At 45.1% G+C, this 27,609-nt stretch overlaps 1 protein-coding gene across 5 annotated transcripts in view; it reads right to left on the bottom strand.

Annotated features, from left to right (window-relative positions):
* Window positions 1-27,609, bottom strand: part of LOC110494819 (dystroglycan) — a 99,065-nt gene that overhangs the window by 39,965 nt on the left and 31,491 nt on the right. The window contains exon 1 of one of the 5 annotated variants that reach the window (XM_036950951.1): window positions 2,305-2,412. The exons of the other annotated variants lie outside the window; for them this stretch is intronic. The gene's annotated coding sequence lies outside the window, so the exon portion shown is untranslated. Of the gene's footprint in view, window positions 1-2,304; window positions 2,413-27,609 lie in introns of those variants that run through there. 5 annotated transcript variants of the gene reach the window in all.

The following is a 27,609-nucleotide window of genomic DNA, read 5'->3' as shown; positions in this document are numbered from 1 at the left end:
GTGAGAGAGGGAAGAACACGTGTGAGAGTGTTGGAAGGAGAGGGAGAGAGAGGTGGGAGAGGGAAGAACACGTGTGAGAGAGTTGGAAGGAGAGCGAGAGAGAGGTGGGAGAGGGAAGAACACGTGTGAGAGAGTTGGAAGGAGAGCGAGAGAGAGATGGGAGAGGGAAGAACACGCGTGAGAGAGTTGGAAGGAGAGCGAGAGAGAGGTGGGAGAGGGAAGAACACGCGTGAGAGAGTTGGAAGGAGAGCAAGTGAGAGGTGGGAGAGGGAAGAACACGTGTGAGGGAGTTGGAAGGAGAGCGAGAGAGAGGTGGGAGAGGGAAGAACACGTGTGAGAGAGTTGGAAGGAGAGGGAGAGAGAGGTGGGAGAGGGAAGAACACGTGTGAGAGAGTTGGAAGGAGAGGGAGAGAGAGGTGGGAGAGGGAAGAACACGTGTGAGAGAGTTGGAAGGAGAGCGAGAGAGAGGTGGGAGAGTTGGAAGGAGAGCGAGAGAGAGAGGTGGGAGAGATTTGGAAGGTGAGAGAGACAGAGGTGGGAGAGTTGGAAGGAGAGCGAGAGAGAGAGGTGGGAGAGTTGGAAGGAGAGCGAGAGAGAGAGGTGGGAGAGATTTGGAAGGCGAGAGAGAGAGAGAGTTGGGAGAGATTTGGAAGGAGAGCGAGAGAGGTGAGAAAGATTTGGAAGGAGAGTGAGAGAGAGAGAGGTTAGGAGAGATTTGGAAGGAGAGCGAGAGAGAGAGGTTAGGAGAGATTTGGAAGGAGAGCGAGAGAGAGATGTTAGGAGAGATTTGGAAGGAGAGCGAGAGAGAGAGGTTAGGAGAGATTTGTAAGGAGAGTGAGAGAAAGAGGTTAGGAGAGATTTGGAAGGTGAGAGAGAGAGAGAGGTGGGAGATATTTGGAAGGAGAGAGAGAGAGAGGTGGGAGAGATTTGGAATGCGAGAGAGATAGGTGAGAAGGAGAAGAAAGGAGAGAGAGATGAGAGGAACACAAGAGAGCATTGGGAGAGGGCAAGGCAGAAGTGGGAGAAACAAGAGAAGAGGAGAAAGGAGAGAGGTGAGCGAGAGGGACCTAGTCACATACGCTTATGTGTTGATTATTCCCCAGAAGAGAGGAGAATGTAACTCAGCATAAACAACAACTCAAGGGTTCCTAAATCCACCAGAACACCATGTTGTTTCCTAAGCTCTGCTTGGTCCTGTCATTTACTGCACATAGCCAAGTTCTGAATTAATCAACAGAATGCAAAAGATTCCATTTGAAAATGTTCAAGTTAAACAACAGTGCAGAATCGAAGAAAATACCAACTAAAAACATGTCGTTTTTTGGGGGGCAGAAAGTGACAGATATGAGGCCTAATGCATAAGATGTCTTATCATAGAAAACAACAAAAAACAGTAGTCTGTTTTGTGAACACAATCACTGAAAACTGCAGTGAAACCTTCGGCCCTCTGTTATTAAGTGCAATGAAGTTGAAGCCACACGGGATTCCAGAATCAGAATCCCTGAAATCATATCATCCATCATTGTTGATAACAGGTAAGCTACTGTGTCCACAAAAGGCACAGACCCTCGCTCCTCCTTCTAGTATTCAGCCTGAACAATACGCCTGATGGAACAGAGAGTGGCCTGATGGAGTAGGGAGTGGCCTGATGGAGTGGCCTGTTTCTCCACCATAACTGGGAAAGTGGCCTGATGCACCAGGGAGTGGCCTGATGGAATAGGGAGTGGCCTGATGGAGTGGCCTGTTTCTCCACCATACCTGGGAAAGTGGCCTGATGCACCAGGGAGTGGCCTGATGGAATAGGGAGTGGCCTGATGGAATAGGGAGTGGCCTGATGGAATAGGGAGTGGCCTGATGGAGTAGGGAGTGGCCTGATGCACCAGGGAGTGGCCTGATGGAGTAGGGAGTGGCCTGATGGAGTGGCCTGTTTCTCCACCATACCTGGGAAAGTGGCCTGATGCACCAGGGAGTGGCCTGATGGAGTAGGGAGTGGCCTGATGCACCAGGGAGTGGCCTGCTGGAGTAGGGAGTGGCCTGATGCACAAGGGAGTGGCCTGCTGGAGTAGGGAGTGGCCTGATGCACCAGGGAGTGGCCTGATTGAGTAGGGAGTGGCCTGATGCACCAGGGAGTGGCCTGATGCACCAGGGAGTGGCCTGATGGAGTAGGGAGTGGCCTGATGCACCAGGGAGTGGCCTGATTGAGTAGGGAGTGGCCTGATGCACCAGGGAGTGGCCTGATGGAATAGGGAGTGGCCTGATGGAGTAGGGAGTGGCCTGATGGAGTGGCCTGTTTCTCAACCATACCTGGCAGAGTGGCTTGATGCACCAGGGCGGACCAGGGAGTGCCCTGATGGACTGGCCTGGCGGAGTGGCCTGATGGACTGGCCTGGCGGAGTGGCCTGATGGACTGGCCTGGCGGAGTGGCCTGATGGACTGGCCTGGCAGAGTGGCCTGATGGACTGGTCTGGCAGTATTAAAGAATTTCAGATCTGCTTCCCAAATGGCACCCTAGTCCCTATATAGTGCACTACGTAGGGTGCCTTTAGGGATTAAAGCCAGAACTGTCTCCTCTCTGGTAGTCTAGCAGATTGATAAAGAGCTCCTTTCAGCACTCGGAGAAGTGAAGGGGGCTATTCAGAGGGTAAAACGTCCATCTTCACATAGCTGCATTCCCCTCTTGATCAACCGACCCTTCACCTGTCACCCCGGTACAAGGAGAGACCTGAGACCGGGTAGTCAGACAGGCATCGACGATCACCCACCCCCCCCAAAAAAGTGCGGAGTCCGCAGTGCGTCCCAAATGCCACCCTATTCTCTATGTAGTGCACTAGTTTTGATCAGGGTCCAAAGGGCTTTGGATGTAGGGGATAGGAAAATAGGGTACCGTTTGGTAAGGAAGCAGAGCCGGAGCCTGAACCTGAGCTGGCTGTGAGCTCTGGGCCGTGGAATGGAATGGACTTTGGCTTCCTGAGAGCCTTCTCACATAAAAAAAAAGAGATGCTTCATCAAAAGGGGGGTCGAGATCAGAGGGGTCTACAGGCACACAGACCTGGGCTCTGGCAGTACCATCCACACTGACTGACTGGGCCTTTGTGAAGGAGAGAGACCGAGAGACAGACCGAGACGAGAGACCGAGAGAGACAGAGACCGAGAGACAGAGAGAGACCGAGAGACAGAGAGAGACAGAGACCGAGAGACAGACCAAGACGAGAGACCGAGAGAGACAGAGACCGAGAGACAGAGAGACAGAGAGAGACGAGAGACCGAGAGAGACAGAGACCGAGAGACAGAGAGAGACCGAGAGACAGAGAGAGACCGAGAGACAGAGAGAGACAGAGACCGAGAGAGACAGAGACCGAGAGACAGAGAGAGACCGAGAGACAGAGAGAGACAGAGACCGAGAGACAGACCAAGACGAGAGACCGAGAGAGACAGAGACCGAGAGACAGAGAGACAGAGAGAGACGAGAGACCGAGAGAGACAGAGACCGAGAGACAGAGAGAGACCGAGAGACAGAGAGAGACCGAGAGACAGAGAGAGACAGAGACCGAGAGACAGACCGAGACGAGAGACCGAGAGAGACAGAGACCGAGAGACAGAGAGAGACAAAGACCGACAGACAGAGAGAGACCGAGAGACAGAGAGAGACCGAGACAGATAGACAGACAGAGACCGAGACAGACAGACAGACAGACAGAGACCCAGACAGACAGAGACCCAGACAGACAGACAGACAGACAGACGAGACAGACCACGAGACTGAGACAGACAGACACCGAGACCGAGAGACAGACAGACACCGAGACAGACAGACACTGAGACGAGACAGACCCCGAGACAGAGACAGACAGACACCGAGACCGACAGACAGACAGACACCGAGACAGACCGAGACCCAGAGACACAGAGACAGACTGACAGAGAGACAGACCGAGACCCAGAGACACAGAGACAGACTGACAGAGAGACAGAGACACAGAGACACAGAGACAGACTGACAGAGAGAGAGGCCAGTTTTGATGGCTGATACGCAGAGACAGACTGACAGAGAGACAGACTGACAGAGAGAGAGGCCAGTTCTGATGGCTGATACACAGAGACAGACTGACAGAGACAGACTGACAGAGAGAGAGGCCAGTTCTGATGGCTGATACAGTCCACTGCCCAAAGCTCAGAGATTAAGATTTAAATAGAGGTGGGTGGCTAGGAGTGGTGTGTGTATGTAGATGCCTGGGAGGTGGAATGAAAGGTGAGTGGGAGAGGTGAGGAGTGGACTGGTCTGAAAGACAAACTGCCTGAACCAGGTCACAGCATGGAGAGGTGAGGAGTGGACTGGTCTGAAAGACAAACTGCCTGAACCAGGTCACAGCATGGAGGGGTGACGGACAGTTCCCAGTCTGAACCAAGTCACAACATGGAGGGGTGACAGGTAGTTCCCCGTCTGAACCAAGTCACAACATAGAGGGGTGACAGACAGTTCCCAGTCTGAACCAAGTCACAACATGGAGGGGTGACAGGTAGTTCCCAGTCTGAACACAACATGGAGGGGTGACAGACAGTTCCCAGTCTGAACCAAGTCACAACATGGAGGGGTGACAGACAGTTCCTGGAGGCGCCATGGTAACACCTTTGTCCAGCGTAGAATGAGGCCGGGGGACTAACTGTGGCTTTAGAATAGAAGAGACAGACAGGCTTTAGAATGACTAAAATGACTCATGTCCACTCCAGAATATTCGAACAACACATTCTAGCCACTCAATGTTCTCACGACACATTCTAGCCACTCTCAATGTTGTAACGACACATTCTAGCCACTCTGAATCTTCTAACAACACATTCTAGCCACTCTGAATGTTCTAACGACACATTCTAGACACTCTGAATGATCTCAGGACACATTCTAGCCACTCAATGTTCTAACGACACATTCTAGCCACTCTGAATGTTCTAACGACACATTCTAGCCACTCTGAATGTTCTAACGACACATTCAAGCCACTCTGAATGTTCTAACGACATATTCTAGCAACTCAATGTTCTAACGACACATTCTAGCCACTCTGAATGTTCTAACGACACATTCTAGCCACTCTGAATGTTCTAACGACACATTCTAGCCACTCTGAATGTTCTAACGACACATTCTAGCCACTCTGAATTTTCTAACGACACATTCTAGCCACTCTGAATGTTCTAACGACACATTATAGCCACTCTGAATGTTCTAACGACACATTCTAGCCACTCTGAATGTTCTAACGACATATTCTAGACACTCTGAATGTTCTCACGACACATTCTAGCCACTCAATGTTCTAACGACACATTCTAGCCACTCTGAATGTTCTAACGACACATTCTAGCCACTCTGAATGTTCTAACGACACATTCAAGCCACTCTGAATGTTCTAACGACATATTCTAGCCACTCAATGTTCTAACGACACATTCTAGCCACTCTGAATGTTCTAACGACACATTCTAGCCACTCTGAATGTTCTAACGACACATTCTAGCCACTCTGAATGTTCTAACGACACATTCTAGCCACTCTGAATGTTCTAACGACACATTCTAGCCACTCTGAATGTTCTAACGATACATTCTAGCCACTCTGAATCTTCTAACGACACATTCTAGCCACTCTGAATGTTCTAACGACACATTCTAGCCCCTCTGAATCTTCTAACGACACATTCTAGCCACTCTGAATGTTCTAACGACACATTCTAGCCACTCTGAATGTTCTAACGACACATTCTAGCCACTCTGAATGTTCTAACGACACATTCAAGCCACTCGGAATGTTCTAACGACACATTCTAGCCACTCTGAATGTTCTAACGACACATTCTAGCCACTCTGAATGTTCTAACGAAACATTCTAGCCACTCTGAATCTTCTAACGACACATTCAAGCCACTCGGAATGTTCTAACGACACATTCTAGCCACTCTGAATGTTCTCACGACACATTCTAGCCACTCTCAATGTTCTAACGACACATTCTAGCCACTCTGAATGTTCTAACGACACATTCTAGCCACTCTCAATGTTCTAACGACACATTCTAGCCACTCTCAATGTTCTAACGACACATTCTAGCCACTCTCAATGTTCTAACGACACATTCTAGCCACTCTGAATGTTCTAACGACACATTCTAGCCACTCTGAATGTTCTAACGACACATCCTTCTTAACAGCACTGTCAACAAGGCAGGTTTTACAGGCTCTAGTTTCTACCTTCTTAACAGCACTGTCAACAAGGCAGGTTTTACAGGCTCTAGTTTCTACCTTCTTAACAGCACTACCAACAAGGCAGATCCTACAGGTCCTAGTTTCTGCCTTCTTAACAGCACTACCAACAAGGCAGGTCCTACAGGCCCTAGTTTCTGCCTTCTTAACAGCACTACCAACAAGGCAGGTCCTACAGGCCCTAGTTTCTACCTTCTTAACAGCACTGTCAACAAGGCAGGTCCTACAGGCCCTAGTTTCTACCTTCTTAACAGCACTGTCAACAAGGCAGGTCCTACAGGCCCTAGTTTCTACCTTCTTAACAACACTACCAACAAGGCAGGTCCTACAGGCCCTAGTTTCTACCTTCTTAACAGCACTGTCAACAAGGCAGGTCCTACAGGCCCAAGTTTCTACCTTCTTAACAGCACTGTCAACAAGGCAGGTCCTACAGGCCCTAGTTTCTACCTTCTTAACAGCACTGTCAACAAGGCAGGTCCTACAGGCCCTAGTTTCTACCTTCTTAACAGCACTGTCAACAAGGCAGGTTTTACAGGCCCTAGTTTCTACCTACTTAACAGCACTGTCAACAAGGCAGGTCCTACAGGCCCTAGTTTCTACCTTCTTAACAACACTACCAACAAGGCAGGTCCTACAGGCTCTAGTTTCTACCTTCTTAACAGCACTGTCAACAAGGCAGGTCCTACAGGCTCTAGTTTCTACCTTCTTAACAACACTACCAACAAGGCAGGTCCTACAGGCCCTAGTTTCTACCTTCTTAACAACACTATCAACAAGGCAGGTCCTACAGGCTCTAGTTTCTACCTTATTAACAACACTATCAACAAGGCAGGTCCTACAGGCCCTAGTTTCTGACTTCTTAACAGCACTGTCAACAAGGCAGGTCCTACAGGTCCTAGTTTCTACCTTCTTAACAGCACTGTCAACAAGGCAGGTCCTACAGGTCCTAGTTTCTACCTTCTTAACAGCACAGTCAACAAGGCAGGTCCTACAGGCTCTAGTTTTGTCACACCTGGACTACTGTCGTGTGGTCAGGTTCCACAAAGAAGGACTTAGGGAAATTGCAATTGGCTCAGAACAGGGCAACACAATTGGCCCTTGGATGTACACAGAGAGCAAACATTAATATGCATGTCAATCTCTTCTGGCTCAAAGTGGAGGAGAGATTGACTTCATCACTACTTGTATTTATGAGAGGTATTGACGTGTTGAATGTACCGTGCTGTCTGTTTAAACTACTGGCACACAGCTCAGACACCCATGCATACCCCACAAGAAATGCCACCAGAGGTCTCTTCACAATCCCCAAATCCAGAACAGACTATGGGAGGTGCACAGTACTACATAGAGCCATGACTACACGGAACTCTATTCCACATCAGGTAACTGATGCAGCAGTAGAATCAGATTTAAAAAACAGATAAATATACACCTTATGGAACCGCGTGGACTGTGAAGACACACACACACACACACATGATAACATACACACACGTTCACATGGATTTTGTGTTGTAGATGTGGAGGAGTGGCCTGAGGGCGCACACATAGAAGTTGTGAATTCTGTAATGAAAGTATTGTAAAGTTTTTAAAACTGTATAATTGAAGTAATTTTGATGGACCCGAGGAAGAGTAGCTGCTGCCTTGGCAGGAACTAATGGGGATCCCTAATAAACCCCAGGAAGAGAAGCTGCTGCCTTGACAGGAACTAATGGGGATCCATAATAAACCCCAGGAACAGTAGCTGCTGCCTTGGCAGGAACTAATGGGGATCCATAATAAACCCCAAGAAGAGAAGCTGCTGCATTGGCAGGAACTAATGAGGATCCAAAATAAACCCCAGGAAGAGTAGCTGCTGCCTTGGCAGGAACTAATGGGGACCCAAAATAAACCCCAGGAAGAGAAGCTGCTGCCTTGGCAGGAACTAATGGGGATCCATAATAAACCCCAGGAAGAGAAGCTGCTGCCTTGGCAGGAACTAATGGGGATCCATAATAAACCCCAGTAAGAGAAGCTTCTGCCTTGGCAGGAACTAATGGGGATCCATAATAAACCACAGGAAGAGTAGCTGCTGCCTTGACAGGAACTAATGGGGATCCATAATAAACCCCAGTAAGAGAAGCTGCTGCCTTGGCAGGAACTAATGGGGATCCATAATAAACCCCAGGAAGAGTAGCTGCTGCCTTGGCAGGAACTAATGGGTATCCATAATAAACCCCAGGAAGAGTAGTTGCTGCCTTGACAGGAACTAATGGGGATCCATAATAAACCCCAGGAAGAGAAGCTGCTGCCGTGGCTGGAACTAATGGGGATCCATAATAAACCACATGAAGAGTAGCTGCTGCCTTGGCAGGAACTAATGGGGATCCATAATAAACCCCAGGAAGAGAAGCTGCTGCCTTGGCAGGAACTAATGGGGATCCATAATAAACCCCAGGAAGAGTAGCTGCTGCCTTGGCAGGAACTAATGGGGATCCTTAATAAACCCCAGGAAGAGAAGCTGCTGCCTTGGCAGGAACTAATGGGGATCCTTAATAAACCCCAGGAAGAGAAGCTGCTGCCTTGGCAGGAACTAATGGGGATCCATAATAAACCCCAGGAAGAGAAGCTGCTGCCTTGGCAGGAACTAATGGGGATCCACAATAAACCCCAGGAAGAGTAGCTGCTGCCATGGCAGGAACTAATGGGGATCCATAATAAACCCCATGAAGAGTAGCTGCTGCCTTGGCAGGAACTAATGGGGATCCATAATAAACCCCAGGAAGAGAAGCTGCTGCCTTGGCAGGAACTAATGGGGATCCATAATAAACCCCAGGAAAAGTAGCTGCTGCCTTGGCAGGAACTAATGGGGATCCTTAATAAACCCCAGGAAGAGAAGCTGCTGCCTTGGCAGGAACTAATGGGGATCCATAATAAACCCCAGGAAGAGAAGCTGCTGCCTTGGCAGGAACTAATGGGGATCCACAATAAACCCCAGGAAGAGTAGCTGCTGCCTTGGCAAGAACTAATGGGGATCCACAATAAACCCCAGGAAGAGTAGCTGCTGCCTTGGCAGGAACTAATGGGGATCCATAATAAACCCCAGGAAGAGTAGCTGCTGCCTTGGCAAGAACTAATGGGGATCCACAATAAACCCCAGGAAGAGTAGCTGCTGCCTTGGCAGGAACTAATGGGGATCCATAATAAACCCCAGGAAGAGTAGCTGCTGCCTTGGCAGGAACTAATGGGGATCCTTAATAAACCCCAGTAAGAGAAGCTGCTGCCTTGGCAGGAACTAATGGGGATCCATAATAAACCCCAGGAAGAGTAGCTGCTGCCTTGACAGGAACTAATGGGGATCCATAATAAACCCCAGGAAGAGTAGCTGCTGCCTTGGCAGGAACTAATGGGGATCCTTAATAAACCCCAGTAAGAGAAGCTGCTGCCTTGGCAGGAACTAATGGGGATCCATAATAAACCCCAGGAAGAGTAGCTGCTGCCTTGACAGGAACTAATGGGGATCCATAATAAACCCCAGGAAGAGTAGCTGCTGCCTTGGCAGGAACTAATGGGGATCCATAATAAACCACAGGAAGAGTAGCTGCTGCCTGTTTCGTGCTTTTGTAAAATATTAGCATTTATGAGGCCAGCAAACATATCACACGCTAAGAATGTATTTCCTCCAACGTGACAAAGAGAAAAGTACCTCTCAAGGGGCCCAAAACACAAGTTTTCTGGAGAAATCTGCACGTCCAGAATGAGGAGAAATCCGCACACAATGCATCCCTGACCACCTCCTGAAATAGTAAGTCAGATCTGAACACAAATCAGACGACAAAGCAACGTTTGTGTCTCTAGACCCGTCTTTTCAATGCGATTTTCGTCTTCTGACAGGAGAAGCATGTTAAGTGCTTCTCCACCTGCATTGCTTGCTGTTTGGGGGTTTTAGGCTGGGTTTCTGTACAGCACTTTGAGATATCAGCTGATGTAAGAAGGGCTATAAAAATACATTTGATTTGAAGTGTCAAGTGTAGGACGTGACCTTAGAGACTTACCCAGAAAGTCTCAGTGTTGTAATCATTGCCAAAGGTGATTCTAACATGTATTGACTCAGAGCGTTGAATACCTATCTAATCAAGATTTAAATTCAATTCCAAAAATATGTAACATCTTTCTTCCACTGACAGAGTATTTTGTGTAGATTGTTAACAGAAAATTACAATTAAATCCATTATATTCCCACTTTGTAACACAACAAAATGTAGAAAAAGTCAAGGGGTGTGAATACTTTCTGAAGGCGCTGTACATAGAGAGTTCTGTTGATCTGTTCTAGTGCAGGTCTATGCAGGGGCATTTGGTTTGCCTGGCCTGGATTGTAATGCATTGTCATCATGCCTATGACCCGTGACTGAAAGGTCATCCTGCTTGAGTTTAGTTTATTTAGATACCCATTAGTCCATCAGGGAACTTCCTGGCGTCCTATTCCTGGGTTCCTGCTCTATACAGAGATTCCACAGCGTACGATAATCATGGATTCTAATTGCCAGACTAGACCATCAACACTTCCAGAATAACTCATGTCATGCTCAAGGTATTTATACACTGGGAGAAATGTATTCTACTTTGAAAAATGGAAACACAGCATCATAATGTTATGTTAGTGTAATTTGTTCTCCTGTGTACTGTGACTAGAATTTGTTTGATCTGTGTGTACTATTTTGTAATTGTACATATTACTGTGCATCGTTGGTGCATAAGAACATAAGCATTTTGCTACACCTGCGATAACATCTGCAAAATATGTGTATGCTGAGACCAATAAAATTAGATTTGATACTGAATAAATATATACAGTGGGGCAAAAAAAGTATTTAGTCAGCCACCAATTGTGCAAGTTCTCCCACTTAAAAATATGAGAGAGGCCTGTAATTTTCATCATAGGTACACTTCAACTATGACGGATAAAATGAGAAAAAAAAATTCCAGAAAATCACATTGTAGGATTTTTAATGATTTCATTTGCAAATTATGGTGGAAAATAAGTAGTTGGTCAATAACAAAAGTTTATCTCAATACTTTGTTATATACCCTTTGGCAATGACAGAGGTCAAACGTTTTCTGTAAGTCTTCACAAGGTTTTCACACACTGTTGCTGGTATTTTGGCCCATTCCTCCATGCAGATCTCCTCTAGAGCAGTGATGTTTTGGGGCTGTTGCTGGGCAACACGGACTTTCAACTCCCTCCAAAGATTTTCTATGGGGTTAAGATCTGGAGACTGGCTAGGCCAATCCAGGACCTTGAAATGCTTCTTACGAAGCCACTCCTTTGTTGCCCGGGCGGTGTGTTTGGGATCATTGTCATGCTGAAAGACCCAGCCACTTTTCATCTTCCATGCCCTTGCTGATGGAAGGAGGTTTTCACTCAAAATCTCACGATACATGGCCCCATTCATTCTTTCCTTTACACGGATCAGTCGTCCTGGTCCCTTTGCAGAAAAACAGCCCCAAACTCAGCATTCTTTGTCCTCCAAACAAGACGAGTTGAGTTTTTACCAAAAAGTTATATTTTGGTTTCATCTGACCATATGACATTCTCCCAATCTTCTTCTGGATCATTCAAATGCTCTCTAGCAAACTTCAGACGGGCCTGGACATGTACTGGCTTAAGCAGGGGGACACGTCTGGCACTGCAGGATTTGAGTCCCTGGCGGCGTAGTGTGTAACTGATGGTAGGCTTTGTTACTTTGGTCCCAGCTCTCTGCAGGTCATTCACTAGGTCCCCCCGTGTGATTCTTGGATTTTTGCTCACCGTTCATGTGATCCTTTTGACCCCACGGGGTGAGATCTTGCGTGGAGCCCCAGATCGAGGGAGATTATCAGTGATCTTGTATGTCTTCCATTTCCTAATAATTGCTCCCACAGTTGATTTCTTCAAACCAAGCTGCTTACCTATTGCAGATTCAGTCTTCCCAGCCTGGTGCAGGTCTACGATTTTGTTTCTGGTGTCCTTTGACAGCTCTTTGGTCTTGGCCATAGTGGAGTTTGGAGTGTGACTGTTTGAGGTTGTGGACAGGTGTCTTTTATACTGATAACAAGTTCAAACAGGTGCCATTAATACAGGTAACGAGTGGAGGTCAGAGGAGCCTCTTAAAGAAGAAGTTACAGGTCTGTGAGAGCCAGAAATCTTGCTTGTTTGTAGGTGATCAAATACTTATTTTCCACCATAATTTGCTAATAAGTTCATTAAAAATCCTACAATGTGATTTTCTGGATTTTCTTTTCTCATTGTGTCTGTCATAGTTGAAGTGTACCTATGATGAAAATTACAGGCCTCTCTCATCTTTTTAAGTGGGAGAACTTGCACAATTGGTGGCTGACTAAATACTTTTTTGCCGCACTGTATATATATATATAAATATATATGCATATAAACAGCATGGTGTTTAAAGTTATGGTGTATTTTTATTGCATAATTAAGAGATCAAATGAATATTTAGGGTGAAACAATTATACATGGGATCATTACGCTCGGCTAAGTTGGTATAATAAAGGTAAGGACTAAATGTAATATCAGTCCTTTTAAAGCTACAGGGATCCGGGAAGCTGTTCCCAGAGGCTCATCCTTCAGCTGCTCAAGAAAACAAGTGGTCCCCATTTTGATTGTCTGTTTTTTCAAATCCCAGGATGTAGCTTAGCTTTATAAACAAAGCATTCCTGTCCTGTCTGACAGACAACATTTTCTTACTGGAGGTACACATACTGTATAGGTGAAAATTTCCCCCCTTTTCCCCCCGTATAAATGAACATTATTACCCGCTGAACTCTGTGTCATCTAATGATGATGCCATATTTTGTGTTTTTTGGACGGTAGCCTAATGGTTCTTGTAAGCAGGCAGAGATGAACATTTTAGGCGATGAACGTCTCTGAATTAAAAACAACCAATTCACACAGGGGGACATGGAACGGGGACGACTGAGGCAAAATGTGACAAACTAATTTAGGCCTTGGCCTGCTTTTAGCCCTAATGCTTTAGAATAACTATCCTGCTTTTAAAACACTTTGGTGGAGTTGATGATAGAGACTGTACAGTAATTCATTTTCTCAGGCTACTTCAGACCACGTCTCATCTATCCTAGATTAAACGCCTAACTTTACTGCTTGAATGAATGAGTGTAAAACCCGTGAAAAATACAGCCAACCCCAGCTTGTGGCATAATGGAGCATTTTAATGGAGAGCTGTTGCTGCCCGAAAGATGGAATGCAGAGTAGTGAATAAAACAGAACCCTTAAAAAAGGGACAGCTCACCCGAAAAACAAAGTTTGTCTGATGTTTTCGGACGTCAAAAGCGGTCTTATGTTTTAGATGAAATCCACGAAATCAAAAAGATCATCACCATGTAATGTCCAGACATAATTCAGTTTATTCCTGTTTTTTTGTTGTTGTTGTCTAGGCTACTTAACCACAACGCGAGGCTAACTGTCACTGTGGATAGTGTGACATCTGGGGGAAGCTTGAAGCCACTTGAGATAATACATTAGAAAGATGACATCATAACATGACATCATCAGACTCCACCTCCAGCCATCTCTATCATTAAAACTACCATGACATCATCAGACTCCACCTCCAGCCATCTCTATCATTAAACCTAACATGACATCATCAGACTCCACCTCCAGCCATCTCTATCATTAAAACTACCATGACATCATCAGACTCCACCTCCAGCCATCTCTATCATTAAACCTAACATGACATCATCAGACTCCACCTCCAGCCATCTCTATCATTAAACCTAACATGACATCATCAGACTCCACCTCCAGCCATCTCTATCATTAAACCTAACATGACATCATCAGACTCCACCTCCAGCCATCTCTATCATTAAACCTAACATGACATCATCAGACTCCACCTCCAGCCATCTCTATCATTAAACCTAACATGACATCATCAGACTCCACCTCCAGCCATCTCTATCATTAAACCTAACATGACATCATCAGACTCCACCTCCAGCCATCTCTATCATTAAACCTAACATGACATCATCAGACTCCACCTCCAGCCATCTCTATCATTAAACCTAACATGACATCATCAGACTCCACCTCCAGCCATCTCTATCATTAAACCTAACATGACATCATCAGACTCCACCTCCAGCCATCTCTATCATTAAACCTAACATGACATCATCAGACTCCACCTCCAGCCATCTCTATCATTAAACCTAACATGACATCATCAGACTCCACCTCCAGCCATCTCTATCATTAAACCTAACATGACATCATCAGACTCCACCTCCAGCCATCTCTATCATTAAACCTAACATGACATCATCAGACTCCACCTCCAGCCATCTCTATCATTAAACCTAACATGACATCATCAGACTCCACCTCCAGCCATCTCTATCATTAAACCTAACAAGACTGTCTATATAGCCTAGAGTCTGTTTCTATGGATATCAGGCTGGTAGTAGACCCAGAATGTTGGGGTGGCAGGGTAGCCTAGTGGTTAGAGCATTGGACTAGTAACCGAGAGATTGCAAGTTCAAATCCTAAAGCTGACAAGGTATAAATTTGACAAGGTACAAATACCTGGTCTACAGTATCTTGGTCATTTTTTTTTTTAACCTTTATTCAACTAGGCAAGTCAGTGGCAGCCTTACAATGATGGCAAAAAACAACATATGAGAGTGCGCTGACCCTGGTGCTAGAGGGGGTACAGCTGACCCTGGTGCTAGAGGGGGTACAGCTGGATGTTGAATGTTTGAAGGGGTACGGGACTATAAAACATTTTGGGAAACACGGCTGTAGACGGTCAGACAGATGAGAGGAGATGACAACACAGGCCTATTTTGGCAAGCCCCGTCCGCTAGGAGACTCCATACCCAGTGTAATTAGGCTAACCCGTCAGCCGACTGAAGCATATCCGACTAGACTCACTGACTGGTGGAATTCCTACACTAGCCAATGGGATGAGGCCTTGCTGACCTGTCAGAGCCTCACCCAATCAACACACCACATGCCCTTTCAAAGTCTCCCAATAGAACCAGAGACACAGCTGATACCTGTTCTATTAATGGCAGTAGGCAGTCAGGGTGAGAAGAGAGGGAGGCATTCCTATCACAGGACAACATAGAGAGAACGTCGAGAAGAGGTAGAGCTAAGCAGACAGGCGACAAGGCCAGGGAGGAGTGGTGCCACACAGACACTCAGAACATCTCTTCAAAAAAAAAAGATTAGCATACATTTAGGTTCTGATTACTGGACTAAATATCCTGTTTTAATAGAGAATCTCTATTTAGTCCAGAACAAGGACTACATTTAATCTGGTTCCAGATTAAATAAGTATTTTAACTCTACAGGTCAACGGAATAGTTCTAGGGAGAAGAAGACAGGCCAAATCATCCTTCTGGTTCCCGAGTGGCGCAGCTGTCTATGGCACTGCCGTGTCTGGTTCGAATCCAGGCTGTATCACATCCGGCTGTGATTGGGAGTACCACAGTGCGGCATGGAATTGGCCCACCTTCGTCCGGGTCTGGCCGGGGTAGGCCGTCATTGTAAATAAGATTTTGTTCATTACTGACTTGCCTCGTAAACGTAAACGTAACGTAAAAACGTTAAATAAAAAAGTATTAAAAAAATATTTTAAAAATAAAATTTAACCTACTGTAGGAGGCTGTAGGAGGAGAGCATCCTCTTAGTTCAACTGAACCTACTGTAGGAGGCGAGCATCCTCATAGTTCAACTGAACATACTGTAGGAGGCGAGCATCCTCTTAGTTCAACTGAACCTACTGTAGGAGGCGAAAATCCTCCTAGTTCAACTGAACATACTGTAGGAGGCTGTAGGAGGCGAGCATCCTCATAGTTCAACTGAACCTACTGTAGGAGGCGAGCATCCTCTTAGTTCAACTGAACATACTGTAGGAGGAGAGCATCCTCATAGTTCAACTGAACCTACTGTAGGAGGCGAGCATCCTCATAGTTCAACTGAACATACTGTAGGAGGAGAGCATCCTCTTAGTTCAACTGAACATACTGTAGGAGGAGAGCATCCTCTTAGTTCAACTGAACCTACTGTAGGAGGCGAGCATCCTCATAGTTCAACTGAACATACTGTAGGAGGAGAGCATCCTCTTAGTTCAACTGAACATACTGTAGGAGGCTGTAGGAGGCGAGCATCCTCTTAGTTCAACTGAACATACTGTAGGAGGCTGTAGGAGGCGAGCATCCTCTTAGTTCAACTGAACATACTGTAGGAGGCTGTAGGAGGCGAGCATCCTCATAGTTCAACTGAACATACTGTAGGAGGCTGTAGGAGGCGAGCATCCTCTTAGTTCAACTGAACCTACTGTAGGAGGCTGTAGGAGGCGAGCATCCTCATAGTTCAACTGAACATACTGTAGGAGGCTGTAGGAGGCGAGCATCCTCTTAGTTCAACTGAACATACTGTAGGAGGCGAGCATCCTCATAGTTCAACTGAACATACTGTAGGAGGCTGTAGGAGGCGAGCATCCTCTTAGTTCAACTGAACCTACTGTAGGAGGCTGTAGGAGGCGAGCATCCTCATAGTTCAACTGAACATACTGTAGGAGGCTGTAGGAGGCGAGCATCCTCTTAGTTCAACTGAACATACTGTAGGAGGCGAGCATCCTCATAGTTCAACTGAACATACTGTAGGAGGAGAGCATCCTCATAGTTCAACTGAACCTACTGTAGGAGGAGAGCATCCTCATAGTTCAACTGAACATACTGTAGGAGGCTGTAGGAGGAGAGCATCCTCATAGTTCAACTGAACATACTGTAGGAGGCGAGCATCCTCTTAGTTCAACTGAACCTACTGTAGGAGGCGAGCATCCTCTTAGTTCAACTGAACATACTGTAGGAGGCGAGCATCCTCATAGTTCAACTGAACATACTGTAGGAGGCTGTAGGAGGAGAGCATCCTCATAGTTCAACTGAACATACTGTAGGAGGCTGTAGGAGGAGAGCATCCTCATAGTTCAACTGAACATACTGTAGGAGGCGAGCATCCTCTTAGTTCAACTGAACATACTGTAGGAGGCTGTAGGAGGCGAGCATCCTCTTAGTTCAACTGAACATACTGTAGGAGGCTGTAGGAGGCGAGCATCCTCTTAGTTCAACTGAACATACTGTAGGAGGCTGTAGGAGGCGAGCATCCTCATAGTTCAACTGAACATACTGTAGGAGGCTGTAGGAGGCGAGCATCCTCTTAGTTCAACTGAACCTACTGTAGGAGGCTGTAGGAGGCGAGCATCCTCATAGTTCAACTGAACATACTGTAGGAGGCTGTAGGAGGCGAGCATCCTCTTAGTTCAACTGAACATACTGTAGGAGGCGAGCATCCTCATAGTTCAACTGAACATACTGTAGGAGGCTGTAGGAGGCGAGCATCCTCTTAGTTCAACTGAACCTACTGTAGGAGGCTGTAGGAGGCGAGCATCCTCATAGTTCAACTGAACATACTGTAGGAGGCTGTAGGAGGCGAGCATCCTCTTAGTTCAACTGAACATACTGTAGGAGGCGAGCATCCTCATAGTTCAACTGAACATACTGTAGGAGGAGAGCATCCTCATAGTTCAACTGAACCTACTGTAGGAGGAGAGCATCCTCATAGTTCAACTGAACATACTGTAGGAGGCTGTAGGAGGAGAGCATCCTCATAGTTCAACTGAACATACTGTAGGAGGCGAGCATCCTCTTAGTTCAACTGAACCTACTGTAGGAGGCGAGCATCCTCTTAGTTCAACTGAACATACTGTAGGAGGCGAGCATCCTCATAGTTCAACTGAACATACTGTAGGAGGCTGTAGGAGGAGAGCATCCTCATAGTTCAACTGAACATACTGTAGGAGGCTGTAGGAGGAGAGCATCCTCATAGTTCAACTGAACATACTGTAGGAGGCGAGCATCCTCTTAGTTCAACTGAACCTACTGTAGGAGGCGAGCATCCTCATAGTTCAACTGAACATACTGTAGGAGGCGAGCATCCTCTTAGTTCAACTGAACATACTGTAGGAGGCGAGCATCCTCATAGTTCAACTGAACATACTGTAGGAGGCGAGCATCCTCATAGTTCAACTGAACATACTGTAGGAGGCGAGCATCCTCATAGTTCAACTGAACATACTGTAGGAGGCGAGCATCCTCATAGTTCAACTGAACATACTGTAGGAGGTGAGCATCCTCATAGTTCAACTGAACCTACTGTAGGAGGCGAGCATCCTCATAGTTCAACTGAACATACTGTAGGAGGCGAGCATCCTCATAGTTCAACTGAACATACTGTAGGAGGCGAGCATCCTCTTAGTTCAACTGAACATACTGTAGGAGGAGAGCATCCTCTTAGTTCAACTGAACATACTGTAGGAGGCGAGCATCCTCCTAGTTCAACTGAACATACTGTAGGAGGCGAGCATCCTCCTAGTTCAATTGAACATACTGTAGGATGGTGTAGGAGGAGAGCATCATCTTAGTTTAACTGAACCTACTGTAGGAGGCTGTAGGAGGAGAGCATCCTCTTAGTTCAACTGAACCTACTGTAGGAGGCTGTAGGAGGAGAGCATACTCTTAGTTCAACTGAACCTACTGTAGGATGGTGTAGGAGGAGAGCATCATCTTAGTTCAACTGAACCTACTGTAGGAGGCTGTAGGAGGAGAGCATACTCTTAGTTCAACTGAACCTACTGTAGGAGGCTGTAGGAGGAGAGCATCCTCTTAGTTCAACTGAACATACTGTAGGAGGCGAGCATCCTCCTAGTTCAACTGAACATACTGTAGGAGGCGAGCATCCTCCTAGTTCAATTGAACATACTGTAGGATGGTGTAGGAGGAGAGCATCATCTTAGTTCAACTGAACCTACTGTAGGAGGCTGTAGGAGGAGAGCATACTCTTAGTTCAACTGAACCTACTGTAGGAGGCTGTAGGTAGTTCAACTGAACATACTGTAGGAGGAGAGCATCCTCATAGTTCAACTGAACATACTGTAGGAGGAGAGCATCCTCATAGTTCAACTGAACATACTGTAGGAGGAGAGCATCCTCTTAGTTCAACTGAACCTACTGTAGGAGGCGAAAATCCTCCTAGTTCAACTGAACATACTGTAGGAGGCGAGCATCCTCCTAGTTCAATTGAACATACTGTAGGATGGTGTAGGAGGAGAGCATCCTCTTAGTTCAACTGAACCTACTGTAGGAGGCTGTAGGAGGAGAGCATCCTCTTAGTTCAACTGAACCTACTGTAGGTTGAGAGCATCCTCTTAGTTCAACTGAACATACTGTAGGAGGCGAGCATCCTCCTAGTTCAACTGAACATACTGTAGGAGGCGAGCATCCTCCTAGTTCAATTGAACATACTGTAGGATGGTGTAGGAGGAGAGCATCATCTTAGTTCAACTGAACCTACTGTAGGAGGCTGTAGGAGGAGAGCATACTCTTAGTTCAACTGAACCTACAGTAGGAGGCTGTAGGTAGTTCAACTGAACATACTGTAGGAGGAGAGCATCCTCATAGTTCAACTGAACATACTGTAGGAGGAGAGCATCCTCATAGTTCAACTGAACATACTGTAGGAGGAGAGCATCCTCTTAGTTCAACTGAACCTACTGTAGGAGGCGAAAATCCTCCTAGTTCAACTGAACATACTGTAGGAGGCGAGCATCCTCCTAGTTCAATTGAACATACTGTAGGATGGTGTAGGAGGAGAGCATCCTCTTAGTTCAACTGAACCTACTGTAGGAGGCTGTAGGAGGAGAGCATCCTCTTAGTTCAACTGAACCTACTGTAGGTTGAGAGCATCCTCTTAGTTCAACTGAACCTACTGTAGGAGGCGAGCATCCTCTTAGTTCAACTGAACATACTGTAGGAGGAGAGCATCCTCATAGTTCAACTGAACATACTGTAGGAGGAGAGCATCCTCTTAGTTCAACTGAACCTACTGTAGGAGGCGAGAATCCTCATAGTTCAACTGAACATACTGTAGGAGGAGAGCATCCTCATAGTTCAACTGAACATACTGTAGGAGGAGAGCATCCTCTTAGTTCAACTGAACCTACTGTAGGAGGCGAGCATCCTCTTAGTTCAACTGAACATACTGTAGGAGGAGAGCATCCTCATAGTTCAACTGAACATACTGTAGGAGGAGAGCATCCTCATAGTTCAACTGAACATACTGTAGGAGGAGAGCATCCTCTTAGTTCAACTGAACCTACTGTAGGAGGCGAAAATCCTCCTAGTTCAACTGAACATACTGTAGGAGGCGAGCATCCTCCTAGTTCAATTGAACATACTGTAGGATGGTGTAGGAGGAGAGCATCCTCTTAGTTCAACTGAACCTACTGTAGGAGGCTGTAGGAGGAGAGCATCCTCTTAGTTCAACTGAACCTACTGTAGGTTGAGAGCATCCTCTTAGTTCAACTGAACCTACTGTAGGAGGCGAGCATCCTCTTAGTTCAACTGAACATACTGTAGGAGGAGAGCATCCTCATAGTTCAACTGAACATACTGTAGGAGGAGAGCATCCTCTTAGTTCAACTGAACCTACTGTAGGAGGCGAGAATCCTCATAGTTCAACTGAACATACTGTAGGAGGAGAGCATCCTCATAGTTCAACTGAACATACTGTAGGAGGAGAGCATCCTCTTAGTTCAACTGAACCTACTGTAGGAGGCGAGCATCCTCTTAGTTCAACTGAACATACTGTAGGAGGAGAGCATCCTCATAGTTCAACTGAACCTACTGTAGGAGGCTGTAGGAGGAGAGCATCCTCTTAGTTCAACGGAACCTACTGTAGGAGGCTGTAGGAGGAGAGCATCCTCTTAGTTCAACGGAACCTACTGTAGGAGGCTGTAGGAGGAGAGCATCCTCCTAGTTCAATTGAACATACTGTAGGAGGGTGTAGGAGGAGAGCGTTCTTCCACCATATGTGTGCAGCATAATGTGCTGTGTATCTCCATGCCAAGAAACGTAATAACAGGCTATTCTTAGCAACACTCCAATGAGTCTGTGAATTATGAAGGAAGAAATGGGAGAGGATGGACCAGGCGGCTTTTCTTGGAACACAAAGACAATAAATAACCACGGTTGGTGGTGGAACTGTAGAACACAAAGACAATAAATAACCACGGTTGGTGGTGGAACTGTAGAACACAAAGACAATAAATAACCACGGTTGGTGGTGGAACTGTAGAACACAAAGACAATAAATAACCACGGTTGGTGGTGGAACTGTAGAACACAAAGACAATAAATAACCACGGTTGGTGGTGGAACTGTAGAACACAAAGACAATAAATAACCACGGTTGGTGGTGGAACTGTAGAACACAAAGACAATAAATAACCACGGTTGGTGGTGGAACTGTAGAACACAAAGACAATAAATAACCACGGTTGGTGGTGGAACTGTAGAACACAAAGACAATAAATAACCACGGTTGGTGGTGGAACTGTAGAACACAAAGACAATAAATAACCACGGTTGGTGGTGGAACTGTAGAACACAAAGACAATAAATAACCACGGTTGGTGGTGGAACTGTAGAACACAAAGACAATAAATAACCACGGTTGGTGGTGGAACTGTAGAACACAAAGACAATAAATAACCACGGTTGGTGGTGGAACTGTAGAACACAAAGACAATAAATAACCACGGTTGGTGGTGGAACTGTAGAACACAAAGACAATAAATAACCACGGTTGGTGGTGGAACTGTAGAACACAAAGACAATAAATAACCACGGTTGGTGGTGGAACTGTAGAACTATAGAACACAAAGACAATAAATAACCACGGTTGGTGGTGGAACTGTAGAACTATAGAACACAAAGACAATAAATAACCACGGTTGGTGGTGGAACTGTAGAACTATAGAACACAAAGACAATAAATAACCATGGTTGGTGGTGGAACTGTAGAACACAAAGACAATAAACAACCACGGTTGGTGGTGGAACTGTAGAACACAAAGACAATAAATAACCACGGTTGGTGGTGGAACTGTAGAACACAAAGACAATAAATAACCACGGTTGGTGGTGGAACTGTAGAACACAAAGACAATAAATAACCACGGTTGGTGATGGAACTGTAGAACACAAAGACAATAAATAACCACGGTTGGTGGTGGAACTGTAGAACACAAAGACAATAAATAACCACGGTTGGTGGTGGAACTGTAGAACACAAAGACAATAAATAACCACGGTTGGTGGTGGAACTGTAGAACTATAGAACACAAAGACAATAAATAACCACGGTTGGTGGTGGAACTGTAGAACTATAGAACACAAAGACAATAAATAACCACGGTTGGTGGTGGAACTGTAGAACACAAAGACAATAAATAACCACGGTTGGTGGTGGAACTGTAGAACTATGGAACTACGGAACTGTAGGACTAAGGAACTACGGAACTGTAGGACTATGGAATTGTAGAAAACACAGAACTATAGAGCCAACAAAACTATAGGAACAACAGAATCTTCTTGAATCTGCTGGTCATCCCTCGATATGTTGCTTGTGTGATGAGGGGTTGGGATACAAAAGCTAAAGACAATGTTTCCGTAGACTGTACGGTAAATCGATCCCTTTAAGACAGAAGCTATTACGATACTAAGTTAAAATAATTATTAGAACAATAGTGCAGATAGTGTCGTTTCACATTAAACCATTTTCAAAAAAGTGTGCCTGCAACAGGCTGGAACTTCATACCCTCATGTCCCTAAATGTCCCATAGTCCCTTATTCTACCTGCTAAACTACTGGTCAGGTAAAACCACATATTCCTAACTAGATTTGTAAGTACGGTGTCCAGCTCCAGTATCAAAAGTAGCATCACAAATTTGAATTAAAAAATATATTTCAAACAAAAACATTAAATGCATGTTGAAATATATCTTACAAAATATTTCCAAATACATTTTTATATATATTTACCAAATATATCGATAGATTCTTTAAAGTATTTTGAAATATATTAAATACATTTTCAGATGCATTTAACATATACAGCATCATGTATCTTAGAAAATCCATTTAAAAAACTATTTCAAATATAAACATGAAGTCGGAAGTTTACATACACTTAGGTTGGAGTCATTAAAACTCATTTTTTGGGCCAAAATTCACCCAACTCACTGTGGGCAGCTTGTTGAAGGCTACCCGAAACATTTGAACCCAAGTTAAACAGTTTAAAGGCAATTCTACCAAATACTAATTGAGTGTATGTAAACTTCTGACCCACTGGGAATGTGATGAAAGAAATAAAAGCTGAAATAAATAATTCTCTCTACCATTATTCTGACCTTTCACATTCTTAAAATAAAGTGGTGATCCTAACTGACCTAAGACAGGGAATTTGTACAAGGATTAATCAGGAATTGTGAAAAACTGAGTTGTAATGTATTTGGCTAAAGGTTTATATAAACTTCCGACTTCAACTGTATCTTTCCTCCGTATGGGAAGCAGTTGTCAACAATCCAAACATATTTTCTAATTTGGCTTAGATCAAAGGTTTCCTGGGGCAGCAGGGTAGCCTAGTGGTTAGAGCTTTGGACTAGCAGCCGGAAGGTTGCAAAATCAAATCCCCGAGCTGTCGTTCTGCCCCTGAACAAGGCAGTTAACTGACTGTTCCTAGGCCAGTTAACTCACTGTTCCTAGGCCAGTTAACCCACTGTTCCTAGACCAGTTAACCCACTGTTCCTAGACCAGTTAACCCACTGTTCCTAGACCAGTTAACCCACTGTTCCTAGACCAGTTAACCCACTGTTCCTAGACCAGTTAACCCACTGTTCCTAGACCAGTTAACCCACTGTTCCTAGACCAGTTAATCCACTGTTCCTAGACCAGTTAACCCACTGTTCCTAGACCAGTTAACCCACTGTTCCTAGACCAGTTAACCCACTGTTCCTAGACCAGTTAACCCACTGTTCCTAGACCAGTTAACCCCACTGTTCCTAGACCAGTTAACCCACTGTTCCTAGACCAGTTAACCCACTGTTCCTAGGCCAGTTAACCCACTGTTCCTAGACCAGTTAACCCACTGTTCCTAGACCAGTTAACCCACTGTTCCTAGACCAGTTAACCCACTGTTCCTAGACCAGTTAACCTACTGTTCCTAGACCAGTTAAACCCACTGTTCCTAGACCAGTTAACCCACTGTTCCTAGGCCAGTTAACCCACTGTTCCTAGACCAGTTAACCCACTGTTCCTAGACCCGTTAACTCACTGTTCCTAGACCAGTTAACCCACTGTTCCTAGACCAGTTAACCCACTGTTCCTAGACCAGTTAACCTACTGTTCCTAGACCAGTTAACCCACTGTTCCTAGACCAGTTAACCCACTGTTCCTAGACCAGTTAACCCCCTGTTCCTAGACCAGTTAACCCCCTGTTCCTAGACCAGTTAACACTGTTCCTAGACCTGTTCCTGGACCGTCATTGAAAATAAGAATTTCTTCTTAACTGACTTGCCTGGTTAAATAACAGTCTAAAACATTTTTGCATGGAATCTAGCATCGGCCAAAGTCCTAGTAGGCCCAGGTACATGTCTGATTTCTTATACATTAATCCTGGTGGTTTTGGCCATTGATATGCAGTATGATGAAGGCAGAGGAGCCCAAGGCAGAGACATAGGAAGACACAGGCTATGCAGATCTTATACATGGATAGTTTCAGAGACCGAAACAAACATCTAGGAACAGAGGTTACAAGTCAAGACTGTCCCATGTTTTCCAAAGATGAAGGGAAGGATCATGGAAAAAAACATCTGACTAAAATCTGGCCTCATTGAGCTCTCTCTCCACCTCTCTCCCTCTCTCTCTCTCTCTCTCTCTCGAGGCGAGGCAGTATTCGCTGCCGAAACTGCTTCAACAAAAGTACTGAGTAAAGGGTCTGAATACTTATGTTAAATGTGATATTTCAGTATTTTTTCAATATTTTTTATTAATTTGCAAACATTTCTAAAAATCTGTTTTTTGCTTTGTCGTTATGGGGATTGTGTGTAGATTGATGAGGGGGGGGGGGGGGACTATGTAATCAATTTTAGAATAAGGCTGTAACATAACAAAAAGGTGGACAAAGACAAGGGGTCTGAATACTTTCCGAATGTTCTGTATCCAAGGCTTAATTTAAACACGAAGGAGGTGAAGAACAATCTGAGAGCAGTATTAGGGGTTGTACTGTATCTAACCTCGACAAATAGGAGTACACTGGCTCGACTATGGGGAGTGTCCCAAATGGGGAGTGTCCCAAATGGGCAGTGTCCCAAATGGGGAGTGTGAGTGCATTCTGATGAAGATCATCAAAGGTAAGTGAATATTTATAACGCTATTTCTGACTTCTGTTGACTCCAACACGGCGGATATCTGTATGGCTTGATTTGTTGTCCGAGCGCTGTACTCAGATTATTGCATGGTTTGCTTTTTCCGTAAAGTTTTTTTGAAATCTGACACAGCGGTTGCATTAAGGAGAGGTGTATCTATAATTCCATGCATAATAGTTGTATCTTTTATCAATGTTTATTATGAGTATTTTATTATGAGTGTTTTCTGATGTGGCGCTCTGCAAAATCACCGGATGTTTTGGAACTACTAAACATAACGCACCAATGTAAACTCAGATTTCTTGATATAAATATGAACTTTATCGAACAAAACATACATGTATTGTGTAACATGAAATCCTATGAGTGTCATCTGATGAAGATCATCAAAGGTTAGTGATTCATTTTATCTCTATTTCTGCTTTTTGTGACTCCTCTCTTTGGCTGGAAAAATGGCCTGTGTGTGTTTTTGTGACTAGGCTCTGACCTAACATAATCATATGTTGTGCATTCGCTGTACGGCCTTTTTTGAAATCGGACACTGTGGTGGGATTAACAACAAGTTTATCTTTAAAATGGTGTAAAATACAACTATGTTTGAGGAATTTTAATTATGAGATTTCTGTTGTTGTGAATTTGGCGCCCTGCACTTTCACTGGCTGTTGTCAAATCATCCCGTTAACGGGATTGCAGCCCAAAGAGGTTAACCCTTTATCGAATTGATTTAAAACCTATGTTTAACATGGTTGATGTCTTGCCACGTTAGTCCAAAATCATGTGACATAAAACATAACTTTGATGTCCTTGCATATATGGCAGTATAAACTGTTGTTACAGTATAACCTACAGTATATTAAGCATTAATCAGTTCAATTAGACATTGACCTGGAACCCTGTACGAATCCTGGATCTAGTTTGTCGGACAGTTTTATTTTTTATAAACACAAAGAGACACAAAATGTAACGTAGTTACACTGCATTTCTGAGATCTCTACACAACAACAACAACAAAACTGTCCGGTACACTGTTGGAATGTGAAAAACCCCAGCAGCGTTGCAGTTCTTGACACACTCAAACCTTGTGTGCCGGGTTCCTACTACCATACCCTGTTCAAAGGCAATTCAATATTTTGTCTTGTTCATTCACCCGCTGAATTGCACACATACACAAGACATTTCTTAATTATCTCAAGGCCTAAAAATCCTTCTTTAATCTGTCTCCTTACCCTTTTATCTAAACTGATTGAGGTGAATTTAACAGATGACATCAATAAGGGATCATAACTGATCTCCTGGATTCACCTGGTCAGTCTAGGTCATGGAAAGAGCAGGTGTTCCTAATTTTTTGTCCACTCGGTGTATAGTCCCAGGCTTATGGTGGTGTATAGGTGGAGTTATGGGCCAATTTACATATAGTCCTCTAAGTACACATGTGGAACTGTTCATCGCATTATGTATAGAAAGACCCACATGACCATATATGGTTATACCAATGTCACACATTGGCCTCATTATTTATAAACGGCCCATAAGCAGTGCTGCATCAGTGGCAGTCATTGTGTGTAATCACCATGTTCTCAGCCTTCTGGGTAACCATACAGCCTCTTTAGACACACACACACACACACACCGCACACGCACACACCACACACACACACACCGCACACACACACACACACACACACACCGCACACACGCACACGCGCACACCACACACGCACATGCGCACATCACACACACACGCACACACACAAACACACACACCGCACACCACACACACACAGCACACGCACACGCGCACACCACACACGCACATGCGCACATCACACACACACGCACACACACAAACACACACACCGCACACCACACACACACACACGCGCACATGCGCACATCACACACACACACACACACACACACACACCGCACACGCGCACACCACACACACACACACACACACACACCACACACACACACACGAACACACCACACACCACACACCACACACACACCCC

Source organism: Oncorhynchus mykiss, chromosome 17, assembly GCF_013265735.2.
Source record: "Oncorhynchus mykiss isolate Arlee chromosome 17, USDA_OmykA_1.1, whole genome shotgun sequence".
NCBI classification, from domain to species: domain Eukaryota; kingdom Metazoa; phylum Chordata; class Actinopteri; order Salmoniformes; family Salmonidae; genus Oncorhynchus; species Oncorhynchus mykiss.
The sequence above is the reverse complement of the archived record's forward strand: the minus strand, read 5'-3'. Positions and strand labels throughout refer to the sequence as shown.